The sequence below is a fragment of the Xiphophorus hellerii genome, chromosome 17, assembly GCF_003331165.1.
Source record: "Xiphophorus hellerii strain 12219 chromosome 17, Xiphophorus_hellerii-4.1, whole genome shotgun sequence".
Classification (NCBI taxonomy): domain Eukaryota; kingdom Metazoa; phylum Chordata; class Actinopteri; order Cyprinodontiformes; family Poeciliidae; genus Xiphophorus; species Xiphophorus hellerii.
In genome coordinates this window covers 3717678-3734200 of record NC_045688.1, presented here as the reverse complement: position 1 = coordinate 3734200, position 16523 = coordinate 3717678, and the positions used below count along the sequence as shown (strand labels likewise).

Here is a 16523-nt window from a genome sequence, read left to right as displayed (position 1 = left end):
CTATACTATGACGTCGAAAACGGCTTAAAATTGACATACTATATACTATGACGTCGAAAACAACGTAAAAATGACATACTATACTATGTCCTCGAAAAAGACGTAAAATTGACATACTATACTATGACTTCCAGAACGACGTAAAAATGACATACAATACTATGACGTCGAAAAAGACGTAAAATTGACATGCTATACTATGACGTCGAAAAAGACGTAAAATGACATACTATACGATGATGTCGAAAACGACTTAAAATTGACATACTATACTATGACGTCGAAAACGACTTAAAATTGACATGCTATACTATGACTTCGAAAACAACAAAAAAATGACATACTATACTATGACTTCCACATCGACGTAAAAATGACATACTATATACTATGACGTCGAAAAAGACGTAAAATTGACATACTATACTATGACGTCTAAAACGACGTAAAAATGACATACTATACTATGACTTCCAGAACGAGGTAAAAATGACATGCTATACTATGACGTCGAAAAAGACGTAAAATTGACATGCTATACTATGACGTCGAAAAAGACGTAAAATTGACATGCTATACTATGACGTCGAAAACGACTTAAAATTGACATACTATACTTGACGTCGAAAACGACTTAAAATTGACATGCTATACTATGACGTCAAAAACAACGTAAAAATGACATATACTATGACGTCGAAAACGACTTAAAATTGACATGCTATACTATGACGTCAAAAACGACTTAAAATTGACATACTATACTATGACACCGAAAAAGACGTAAAAATGACATACTACACTATGACGTCGAAAATGACTTAAAAATGACATGTTATACTATGACGTCGAAAAAGACGTAGAAAGGACATGTTATACTATGACGTCGAAAACGACTTAAAATTGACATACTATAACTATGACACCGAAAAAGACGTAAAAATGACATACTACACTATGACGTCGAAAATGACTTAAAAATCACATACTATACTATGACGTCGAAAAAGACGTAGAAATGACATGCTATACTATGACGTTGGAAACGACAAAAAAATGACATACTATACTATGTCATCGAAAACAACGTAAAAATGACATACTATACTATGACTTCCAGAACGACGTAAAAATGACATGCTATACTATGACGTCGAAAACGACGTAAAATTGACATGCTATACTATGACGTCAAAAACGACTTAAAATTCACATACTATGCTATGACGTCGAAAACAACGTAAAAATGACATATACTATGACGTCGAAAACGACTTAAAATTGACATACTATACTATGACGTCGAAAAAGACGTAAAAAGGACATGTTATACTATGACGTCGAAAACGACTTAAAATTGACATACTATACTATGACACCGAAAAAGACGTAAAAATGACATACTATACTATGACTTCCAGATCGACGTAAAAATGACATACTATATACTATGACGTCGAAAAAGACGTAAAATTGACATACTATACTATGACTTCCAGAACGACGTAAAAATGACATACTATACTATGACGTCTAAAACGTCGTAAAAATGACATACTATACTATGTCATCGAAAACAACGTAAAAATGACATACTATACTATGACTTAGAGGAACGACGTAAAAATGACATGCTATACTATGACGTCGAAAAAGACGTAAAATTGACATACTATACTATGACTTCCAGAATGACGTAAAAATGACATACTATACTATGACGTCTAAAACGACGTAAAAATGACATACAATACTATGACGTCGAAAAAGACGTAAAATTGACATGCTATACTATGACGTCGAAAAAGACGTAAAATGACATACTATACGATGATGTCGAAAACGACTTAAAATTGACATGCTATACTATGACTTCGAAAACAACAAAAAAATGACATACTATACTATGTCGTCGAAAAAGACGTAAAATGACATACTATACGATGATGTCGAAAACGACTTAAAATTGACATGCTATACTATGACTTCGAAAACAACAAAAAAATGACATACTATACTATGTCGTCGAAAACAACGTAAAAATGACATACTATACTATGACGTCGAAAAAGACGTAAAATTGACATACTATACTATGACTTCCAGATCGACGTAAAAATGACATACTATATACTATGACGTCGAAAAAGACGTAAAATTAAGATACTATACTATGACTTCCAGAACGACGTAAAAATGACATACTATACTATGACGTCTAAAACGACGTAAAAATGACATACTATACTATGACTTCCAGAACGACGTAAAAATGACATACTGTACTATGATGTCGAAAAAGACGTAAAAATGACATACTATACTATGACGTCGAAAAAGACGTAAAATGACATACTATACGATGATGTCGAAAATAACTTAAAATTGACATGCTATACTATGACTTCGAAAACAACAAAAAAATGACATACTATACTATGTCGTCGAAAACAACGTAAAAATGACATACTATACTATGACGTCGAAAAAGACGTAAAATTGACATACTATACTATGACTTCCAGATCGACGTAAAAATGACATACTATATACTATGACGTCGAAAAAGACGTAAAATTAAGATACTATACTATGACTTCCAGAACGACGTAAAAATGACATACTATACTATGACGTCTAAAACGACGTAAAAATGACATACTATACTATGACTTCCAGAACGACGTAAAAATGACATACTGTACTATGATGTCGAAAAAGACGTAAAAATGACATACTATACTATGACGTCGAAAAAGACGTAAAATGACATACTATACGATGATGTCGAAAACGACTTAAAATTGACATGCTATACTATGACTTCGAAAACAACAAAAAAATGACATACTATACTATGTCGTCGAAAACAACGTAAAAATGACATACTATACTATGACGTCGAAAAAGACGTAAAATTGACATACTATACTATGACTTCCAGAACGACGTAAAAATGACATACTATATACTATGACGTCGAAAAAGACGTAAAATTGACATACTATACTATGACTTCCAGATCGACGTAAAAATGACATACTATATACTATGACGTCGAAAAAGACGTAAAATTGAGATACTATACTATGACTTCCAGAACGACGTAAAAATGACATACTATACTATGACGTCTAAAACGACGTAAAAATGACATACTATACTATGACTTCCAGAACGACGTAAAAATGACATACTGTACTATGATGTCGAAAAAGACGTAAAAATGACATACTATACTATGACGTCGAAAAAGACGTAAAATTGACATACTATACTATGACTTCCAGAACGACGTAAAAATGACATACTATACTATGACGTCTAAAACGACGTAAAAATGACATACTACACTATGACGTCGAAAAAGACGTAGAAATGACATACTATACTATGACTTCCAGAACGACGTAAAAATGACATGCTATACTATGACGTCGAAAAAGACGTAAAATTGACATACTATACTATGACTTCCAGAATGACGTAAAAATGACATGCTATACTATGACGTCGAAAAAGACGTAAAATGACATACTATACGATGATGTCGAAAACGACTTAAAATTGACATGCTATACTATGACTTCGAAAACAACAAAAAAAGACATACTATACTATGTCGTCGAAAACAACGTAAAAATGACATACTATACTATGACTTCCAGATCGACGTAAAAATGACATATTATATACTATGACGTCGAAAAAGACGTAAAATTGACATACTATACTATGACTTCCAGAACGACGTAAAAATGACATACTATACTATGACGTCTAAAACGACGTAAAAATGACATACTATACTATGACTTCCAGAACGACGTAAAAATGACATACTGTACTATGACGTCGAAAAAGACGTAAAATTGACATGCTATACTATGACGTCGAAAACGACTTAAAATTGACATACTATACTATGACGTCGAAAACGACTTAAAATTGACATACTATACTATGACGTCAAAAACGACTTAAAATTGACATGCTATACTATGACGTCGAAAACGACTTAAAATTAACATACTATACTATGACGTCGAAAACGACTTAAAATTGACATGCTATACTATGACGTCGAAAACAACAAAAAAATGACATGCTATACTATGACGTCGAAAACAACGTAAAATTGACATGCTATACTATGACGTCGAAAACGACTTAAAATTAACATACTATACTATGACTTCGAAAACAAAAAAATGACATACTATACTATGTCGTCAAAAACAACGTAAAAATGACATGCTATACTATGACGTCGAAAACAACGGAAAAATGACATACTATACTATGACGTCGAAAACGACTTAAAATTGACATGCTATACTATGACGTCAAAAACGACTTAAAATTGACATACTATACTATGACGTCGAAAAAGACGTAGAAATGACATGCTCGACTATGACGTCGGAAACGACAAAAAAATGACATACTATACTATGTCATCGAAAAAGACGTAAAAATGACATACTATACTATGACTTCCAGAACGACGTAAAAATGACATACTATACTATGTCATCGAAAAAGACGTAAAATTGACATACTATACTATGACTTCCAGAATGACGTAAAAATGACATACTATACTATGACGTCTAAAACGACGTAAAAATGACATACAATACTATGACGTCGAAAAAGACGTAAAAGTGACATGCTATACTATGACGTCGAAAACGACTTAAAATTGACATACTATACTATGACGTCGAAAACGACTTAAAATTGACATGCTATACTATGACGTCAAAAACGACTTAAAATTGACATGCTATACTATGACGTCGAAAACGACTTAAAATTAACATACTATACTATGACGTCGAAAACGACTTAAAATTGACATGCTATACTATGACGTCGAAAACAACAAAAAAATGACATGCTATACTATGACGTCGAAAACAACGTAAAATTGACATGCTATACTATGACGTCGAAAACGACTTAAAATTGACATACTATACTATGACTTCGAAAACAACAAAAAAATGACATACTATGTCGTCGAAAACAACGTAAAAATGACATGCTATACTATGACGTCGAAAACAACGGAAAAATGACATACTATACTATGACGTCGAAAACGACTTAAAATTGACATGCTATACTATGACGTCAAAAACGACTTAAAATTGACATACTATACTATGACGTCGAAAAAGACGTAGAAATGACATGCTATACTATGACGTCGGAAACGACAAAAAAATGACATACTATACTATGTCATCGAAAAAGACGTAAAAATGACATACTATACTATGACTTCCAGAACGACGTAAAAATGACATGCTATACTATGACGTCGAAAAAGACGTAAAATTGACATACTATACTATGACTTCCAGAATGACGTAAAAATGACATACTATACTATGACGTCTAAAACGACGTAAAAATGACATACAATACTATGACGTCGAAAAAGACGTAAAATTGACATGCTATATATGACGTCGAAAACGACTTAAAATTGACATACTATACTATGACGTCGAAAACGACTTAAAATTGACATGCTATACTATGACGTCGAAAACAACAAAAAAATGACATGCTATACTATGACGTCGAAAACGACTTAAAATTGACATACTATACTATGACTTCGAAAACGACTTAAAAATGACATACTATACTATGACTTCCAGAACGACGTAAAAATGACATACTGTACTATGATGTCGAAAAAGACGTAAAAATGACATACTATACTATGACGTCGAAAAAGACGTAAAATTGACATGCTATACTATGACGTCGAAAACGACTTAAAATTGACATACTATACTATGACGTCAAAAACGACTTAAAATTGACATGCTATACTATGACGTCGAAAACGACTTAAAATTGACATACTATACTATGACGTCGAAAACGACTTAAAATTGACATGCTATACTATGACGTCGAAAACAACAAAAAAATGACATACTATACTATGACGTCGAAAACGACTTATATACTATGACTTCGAAAACGACGTAAAAATGACATACTATACTATGACGTCGAAAACGACGTAAAATTGACATACTATACTATGACTTCCAGAACGACGTAAAAATGACATACTATACTATGACGTCTAAAACGACGTAAAAATGACATGCTATGACGTCGAAAAAGACGTAAAATTGACATGCTATACTATGACGTCGAAAAAGACGTAAAATTGACATGCTATACTATGACGTCGAAAAAGACGTAAAATTGACATGCTATACTATGACGTCGAAAATGACTTAAAAATCACATTCTATACTATGACGTCGAAAAAGACGTAGAAATGACATGCTATACTATGACGTCGGAAACGACAAAAAATGACATACTATACTATGTCATCGAAAACAACGTAAAAATGACATACTATACTATGACTTCCAGAACGACGTAAAAATGACATGCTATACTATGACGTCGAAAAAGACGTAAAATTGACATACTATACTATGACTTCCAGAACGACGTAAAAATGACATACTATACTATGACGTCTAAAACGACGTAAAAATGACATACAATACTATGACATCGAAAAAGACGTAAAATTGACATGCTATACTATGACGTCGAAAACAACGTAAAAATGACATACTATACTATGACGTCGGAAACGACAAAAAAATGACATACTATACTATGTCATCGAAAAAGACGTAAAAATGACATACTATACTATGACTTCCAGAACGACGTAAAAATGACATGCTATACTATGACGTCGAAAAAGACGTAAAATTGACATACTATACTATGACTTCCAGAATGACGTAAAAATGACATACTATACTATGACGTCTAAAACGACGTAAAAATGACATACAATACTATGACGTCGAAAAAGACGTAAAATTGACATGCTATACTATGACGTCGAAAACGACTTAAAATTGACATACTATACTATGACGTCAAAAACGACTTAAAATTGACATGCTATACTATGACGTCGAAAACGACTTAAAATTGACATACTATACTATGACGTCAAAAACGACTTAAAATTGACATGCTATACTATGACGTCGAAAACAACAAAAAAATGACATACTATACTATGTCGTCGAAAACAACGTAAAAATGACATACTATACTATGACTTCGAAAACGACGTAAAAATGACATACTATACTATGACGTCGAAAACGACTTATATACTATGACTTCGAAAACGACGTAAAAATGACATACTATACTATGACGTCGAAAACGACGTAAAATTGACATACTATACTATGACTTCCAGAACGACGTAAAAATGACATACTATACTATGACGTCTAAAACGACGTAAAAATGACATGCTATGACGTCGAAAAAGACGTAAAATTGACATGCTATACTATGACGTCGAAAAAGACGTAAAATTGACATGCTATACTATGACGTCGAAAATGACTTAAAAATCACATACCATACTATGACGTCGAAAAAGACGTAGAAATGACATGCTATACTATGACGTCGGAAACGACAAAAAAATGACATACTATACTATGTCATCGAAAACAACGTAAAAATGACATACTATACTATGACTTCCAGAACGACGTAAAAATGACATGCTATACTATGACGTCGAAAAAGACGTAAAATTGACATACTATACTATGACTTCCAGAACGACGTAAAAATGACATACTATACTATGACGTCTAAAACGACGTAAAAATGACATACAATACTATGACATCGAAAAAGACGTAAAATTGACATGCTATACTATGACGTCGAAAACGACTTAAAATTGACATACTATACTATGACGTCTAAAACGACGTAAAAATGACATACAATACTATGACGTCGAAAAAGACGTAAAATTGACATGCTATACTATGACGTCGAAAAAGACGTAAAATGACATACTATACGATGATGTCGAAAACGACTTAAAATTGACATGCTATACTATGACTTCGAAAACAACAAAAAAATGACATACTATACTATGTCGTCGAAAAAGACGTAAAATGACATACTATACGATGATGTCGAAAACGACTTAAAATTGACATGCTATACTATGACTTCGAAAACAACAAAAAAATGACATACTATACTATGTCGTCGAAAACAACGTAAAAATGACATACTATACTATGACGTCGAAAAAGACGTAAAATTGACATACTATACTATGACTTCCAGAACGACGTAAAAATGACATACTATATACTATGACGTCGAAAAAGACGTAAAATTGACATACTATACTATGACTTCCAGATCGACGTAAAAATGACATACTATATACTATGACGTCGAAAAAGACGTAAAATTGAGATACTATACTATGACTTCCAGAACGACGTAAAAATGACATACTATACTATGACGTCTAAAACGACGTAAAAATGACATACTATACTATGACTTCCAGAACGACGTAAAAATGACATACTGTACTATGACGTCGAAAAAGACGTAAAAATGACATACTATACTATGACGTCGAAAAAGACGTAAAATTGACATGCTATACTATGACGTCGAAAAAGACGTAAAAATGACATACTATACTATGACGTCGAAAAAGACGTAAAAATGACATACTATACTATGACGTCGAAAAAGACGTAAAATTGACATGCTATACTATGACGTCGAAAACGACTTAAAATTGACATACTATACTATGACGTCAAAAACGACTTAAAATTGACATGCTATACTATGACGTCGAAAACGACTTAAAATTGACATACTATACTATGACGTCGAAAACAACGTAAAAATGACATACTATACTATGACTTCGAAAACGACGTAAAAATGACATACTATACTATGACGTCGAAAACGACTTATATACTATGACTTCGAAAACGACGTAAAAATGACATACTATACTATGACGTCGAAAACGACGTAAAATGGACATACTATACTATGACTTCCAGAACGACGTAAAAATGACATACTATACTATGACGTCTAAAACGACGTAAAAATGACATGCTATGACGTCGAAAAAGACGTAAAATTGACATGCTATACTATGACGTCGAAAAAGACGTAAAATTGACATGCTATACTATGACGTCGAAAATGACTTAAAAATCACATACCATACTATGACGTCGAAAAAGACGTAGAAATGACATGCTATACTATGACGTCGGAAACGACAAAAAAATGACATACTATACTATGTCATCGAAAACAACGTAAAAATGACATACTATACTATGACTTCCAGAACGACGTAAAAATGACATGCTATACTATGACGTCGAAAAAGACGTAAAATTGACATACTATACTATGACTTCCAGAACGACGTAAAAATGACATACTATACTATGACGTCTAAAACGACGTAAAAATGACATACAATACTATGACATCGAAAAAGACGTAAAATTGACATGCTATACTATGACGTCGAAAACGACTTAAAATTGACATACTATACTATGACGTCTAAAACGACGTAAAAATGACTTACAATACTATGACATCGAAAAAGACGTAAAATTGACATACTATACTATGTCATCGAAAAAGACGTAAAAATGACGTAAAAATGACATACGACTTCGAAAACAACGTAAAAATGACATACTATACTATGACTTCCAGAACGACGTAAAAATGACATACTATACTATGTCGTCGAAAACAACGTAAAAATGACATACTATACTATGACGTCGAAAAAGACGTAAAATTGACATGCTATACTATGACGTCGAAAACGACTTAAAATTGACATACTATACTATGACGTCGAAAACGACTTAAAATTGACATGCTATACTATGACGTCGAAAACAACAAAAAAATGACATGCTATACTATGACGTCGAAAACGACTTAAAATTGACATACTATACTATGACTTCGAAAACGACTTAAAATTGACATACTATACTATGACGTCGAAAACAAAAAAATGACATGCTATACTATGACGTCGAAAACGACTTAAAATTGACATACTATACTATGACGTCGAAAACGACTTAAAACTGACATACTATACTATGACGTCGAAAACGACTTAAAATTGACATGCTATACTATGACGTCGAAAACAACAAAAAAATGACATGCTATACTATGACGTCGAAAACGACTTAAAATTGACATACTATACTATGACTTCGAAAACGACTTAAAATTGACATACTATACTATGACGTCGAAAACAACAAAAAAATGACATACTATACTATGACGTCGAAAACAACAAAAAATTGACATACTATACTATGACTTCGAAAACGACTTAAAATTGACATACTATACTATGACGTCGAAAAAGACGTAGAAATGACATGCTATACTATGACGTCGGAAACGACAAAAAAATGACATACTATACTATGTCATCGAAAAAGACGTAAAAATGACATACTATACTATGACTTCCAGAACGACGTAAAAATGACATGCTATACTATGGCGTCGAAAAAGACGTAAAATTGACATACTATACTATGACTTCCAGAATGACGTAAAAATGACATACTATACTATGACGTCTAAAACGACGTAAAAATGACATACAATACTATGACGTCGAAAAAGACGTAAAATTGACATGCTATACTATGACGTCGAAAAAGACGTAAAATGACATACTATACGATGATGTCGAAAACGACTTAAAATTGACATGCTATACTATGACTTCGAAAACAACAAAAAAATGACATACTATACTATGTCGTCGAAAAAGACGTAAAATGACATACTATACGATGATGTCGAAAACGACTTAAAATTGACATGCTATACTATGACTTCGAAAACAACAAAAAAATGACATACTATACTATGTCGTCGAAAACAACGTAAAAATGACATACTATACTATGACGTCGAAAAAGACGTAAAATTGACATACTATACTATGACTTCCAGAACGACGTAAAAATGACATACTATATACTATGACGTCGAAAAAGACGTAAAATTGACATACTATACTATGACTTCCAGATCGACGTAAAAATGACATACTATATACTATGACGTCGAAAAAGACGTAAAATTGAGATACTATACTATGACTTCCAGAACGACGTAAAAATGACATACTATACTATGACGTCTAAAACGACGTAAAAATGACATACTATACTATGACTTCCAGAACGACGTAAAAATGACATACTGTACTATGATGTCGAAAAAGACGTAAAAATGACATACTATACTATGACGTCAAAAAAGACGTAAAATTGACATGCTATACTATGACGTCGAAAACGACTTAAAATTGACATACTATACTATGACGTCAAAAACGACTTAAAATTGACATGCTATACTATGACGTCGAAAACGACTTAAAATTGACATACTATACTATGACGTCGAAAACGACTTAAAATTGACATGCTATACTATGACGTCGAAAACAACAAAAAAATGACATACTATACTATGTCGTCGAAAACAACGTAAAAATGACATACTATACTATGACTTCGAAAACGACGTAAAAATGACATACTATACTATGACGTCGAAAACGACTTATATACTATGACTTCGAAAACGACGTAAAAATGACATACTATACTATGACGTCGAAAACGACGTAAAATTGACATACTATACTATGACTTCCAGAACGACGTAAAAATGACATACTATACTATGACGTCTAAAACGACGTAAAAATGACATGCTATGACGTCGAAAAAGACGTAAAATTGACATGCTATACTATGACGTCGAAAAAGACGTAAAATTGACATGCTATACTATGACGTCGAAAAAGACGTAAAATTGACATGCTATACTATGACGTCGAAAAAGACGTAAAATTGACATGCTATACCATGACGTCGAAAATGACTTAAAAATCACATACTATACTATGACGTCGAAAAAGACGTAGAAATGACATGCTATACTATGACGTCGGAAACGACAAAAAAATGACATACTATACTATGTCATCGAAAACAACGTAAAAATGACATACTATACTATGACTTCCAGAACGACGTAAAAATGACATGCTATACTATGACGTCGAAAAAGACGTAAAATTGACATACTATATACTATGACTTCCAGAACGACGTAAAAATGACATACTATACTATGACGTCTAAAACGACGTAAAAATGACATACAATACTATGACATCGAAAAAGACGTAAAATTGACATGCTATACTATGACGTCGAAAACAACGTAAAAATGACATACTATACTATGACTTCCAGAACGACGTAAAAATGACATACTATACTATGACGTCTAAAACGACGTAAAAATGACTTACAATACTATGACATCGAAAAAGACGTAAAATTGACATGCTATACTATGACGTCGAAAACGACTTAAAATTGACATACTATACTATGTCATCGAAAAAGACGTAAAAATGACGTAAAAATGACATACGACTTCGAAAACAACGTACAAATGACATACTATACTGACTTCCAGAACGACGTAAAAATGACATACTATACTATGTCGTCGAAAACAACGTAAAAATGACATACTATACTATGACGTCGAAAAAGACGTAAAATTGACATGCTATACTATGACGTCGAAAACGACTTAAAATTGACATACTATACTATGACGTCGAAAACAACAAAAAAATGACATGCTATACTATGACGTCGAAAACGACTTAAAATTGACATACTATACTATGACTTCGAAAACGACTTAAAATTGACATACTATACTATGACGTCGAAAACAACAAAAAAATGACATGCTATACTATGACGTCGAAAACGACTTAAAATTGACATACTATACTATGACGTCGAAAACGACTTAAAATTGACATGCTATACTATGACGTCGAAAACAACAAAAAAATGACATGCTATACTATGACGTCGAAAACGACTTAAAATTGACATACTATACTATGACGTCGAAAAAGACGTAGAAATGACATACAATACTATGACTTCCAGAATGACGTAAAAATGACATACTATACTATGACGTCTAAAACGACGTAAAAATGACATACAATACTATGACGTCGAAAAAGACGTAAAATTGACATGCTATACTATGACGTCGAAAAAGACGTAAAATGACATACTATACGATGATGTCGAAAACGACTTAAAATTGACATGCTATACTATGACTTCGAAAACAACAAAAAAATGACATACTATACTATGTCGTCGAAAAAGACGTAAAATGACATACTATACGATGATGTCGAAAACGACTTAAAATTGACATGCTATACTATGACTTCGAAAACAACAAAAAAATGACATACTATACTATGTCGTCGAAAACAACGTAAAAATGACATACTATACTATGACTTCGAAAACGACGTAAAAATGACATACTATACTATGACGTCGAAAAAGACGTAAAATTGACATACTATACTATGACTTCCAGAACGACGTAAAAATGACATACTGTACTATGACGTCTAAAACGACGTAAAAATGACATACTATACTATGACTTCCAGAACGACGTAAAAATGACATACTGTACTATGATGTCGAAAAAGACGTAAAAATGACATACTATACTATGACGTCTAAAACGACGTAAAAATGACATACTATACTATGACTTCCAGAACGACGTAAAAATGACATACTGTACTATGATGTCGAAAAAGACGTAAAAATGACATACTATACTATGACGTCGAAAAAGACGTAAAATTGACATGCTATACTATGACGTCGAAAACGACTTAAAATTGACATACTATACTATGACGTCAAAAACGACTTAAAATTGACATGCTATACTATGACGTCGAAAACGACTTAAAATTGACATACTATACTATGACGTCGAAAACGACTTAAAATTGACATGCTATACTATGACGTCGAAAACAACAAAAAAATGACATACTATACTATGTCGTCGAAAACAACGTAAAAATGACATACTATACTATGACTTCGAAAACGACGTAAAAATGACATACTATACTATGACGTCGAAAACGACTTATATACTATGACGTCGAAAACAACAAAAAAATGACATACTATACTATGTCGTCGAAAACAACGTAAAAATGACATACTATACTATGACTTCGAAAACGACGTAAAAATGACATACTATACTATGACTTCGAAAACGACGTAAAAATGACATACTATACTATGACGTCGAAAACGACGTAAAATTGACATACTATACTATGACTTCCAGAACGACGTAAAAATGACATACTATACTATGACGTCTAAAACGACGTAAAAATGACATGCTATGACGTCGAAAAAGACGTAAAATTGACATGCTATACTATGACGTCGAAAAAGACGTAAAATTGACATGCTATACTATGACGTCGAAAAAGACGTAAAATTGACATGCTATACTATGACGTCGAAAATGACTTAAAAATCACATACTATACTATGACGTCGAAAAAGACGTAGAAATGACATGCTATACTATGACGTCGGAAACGACAAAAAAATGACATAGTATACTATGTCATCGAAAACAACGTAAAAATGACATACTATACTATGACTTCCAGAACGACGTAAAAATGACATGCTATACTATGACGTCGAAAAAGACGTAAAATTGACATACTATACTATGACTTCCAGAACGACGTAAAAATGACATACTATACTATGACGTCTAAAACGACGTAAAAATGACATACAATACTATGACATCGAAAAAGACGTAAAATTGACATGCTATGACGTCGAAAACAACGTAAAAATGACATACTATACTATGACTTCCAGAACGACGTAAAAATGACATGCTATTCTATGACGTCGAAAAAGACGTAAAATTGACATACTATACTATGACTTCCAGAACGACGTAAAAATGACATACTATACTATGACGTCTAAAACGACGTAAAAATGACTTACAATACTATGACATCGAAAAAGACGTAAAATTGACATGCTATACTATGACATCGAAAACGACTTAAAAATGACAGACGATACTATGACGTCGAAAACGACGTAAAAATGACATACTATAGACTATGACGTTGAAAAAGACATAAAATTGACATACTATACTATGACTTCCAGAACGACCTATAAGTGACTATACTATGACGTCGAAAACGACATAGAAATGACATGCTATACTATGACTTCCAGAATGACGTAAAACTGACATACTACACTATGACGTATAAAAAGACGTAAAACTGACTATACGATGACGTCGAAAACGACATACTATACTATGACTTCCAGATCGACGTAAAAATAACATACTATACTATGACGTCTAAAACGACGTAAAAATGACATACTATACTATGACGTATAAAAAGACGTAAAACTGACTATACGATGACGTCGAAAACGACTTAAAAATGACATACTATACTATGACTTCCAGATCGACGTAAAAATGGCCTTTTGAAAGCCTTTCAGCCGGTTTTATTCCTCCTTTTGACAACCTGAAAGCTGGATGAAATGTTTGAGCTCCGGCAGACATTTTTAAATCATCACAGTATGATGAATCTGCACATTTTAGTTAAAATCATAGACTTGTTTTTGTTTTTGCTGTTCCTCACTGTCAAACTCACAGCTGAAAGGTTTCTGTATCTTATGTTTTCTCCTACATATAATGTTGTTTTTAAGTTATTTAAGTACCCAAAGGTCTGTATTATTATTATTATTATTGTTGTTTTCATTTTTTTACGTCGAAAAAGACGTAAAATGACATACTATACGATGATGTCGAAAACGACTTAAAAATGACAGACGATACTATGACGTCGAAAACGACGTAAAAATGACATACTATATACTATGACGTTGAAAAAGACGTAAAATTGACATACTATACTATGACTTCCAGAACGACCTATAAGTGACTATACTATGACGTCGAAAACGACATAGAAATGACATGCTATACTATGACTTCCAGAATGACGTAAAAATGACATACTATACTATGACGTATAAAAAGACGTAAAAATGACTATACGATGACGTCGAAAACGACATACTATACTATGACTTCCAGATCGACGTAAAAATAACATACTATACTATGACGTCTAAAACGACGTAAAAATGACTATACGATGACGTCGAAAACGACTTAAAAATGACATACTATACTATGACTTCCAGATCGACGTAAAAATGGCCTTTTGAAAGCCTTTCAGCCGGTTTTATTCCTCCTTTTGACAACCTGAAAGCTGGATGAAATGTTTGAGCTCCGGCAGACATTTTTAAATCATCACAGTATGATGAATCTGCACATTTTAGTTAAAATCATAGACTTGTTTTTGTTTTTGCTGTTCCTCACTGTCAAACTCACAGCTGAAAGGTTTCTGTATCTTATGTTTTCTCCTACATATAATGTTGTTTTTAAGTTATTTAAGTGCCCAAAGGTCTGTATTATTATTATTATTGTTGTTGTTTTCATTTTTTTACGTCGAAAACGACGTAAAAATGACATACTATACTATGACGTCTAAAACAACGTAAAAATCACAGAATATAACATGACGTCGAAAAGGTCTTAAAAATGAC

The 16523-nt window shown here is 32.5% G+C and overlaps 1 protein-coding gene across 5 annotated transcripts in view; it reads right to left on the bottom strand.

The window, feature by feature from the left end:
- The window catches only part of gnsa (glucosamine (N-acetyl)-6-sulfatase a), a 33773-nt gene that overhangs the window by 6029 nt on the left and 11221 nt on the right, over positions 1 to 16523 (bottom strand). The gene's annotated exons all lie outside the window — the stretch shown is intronic.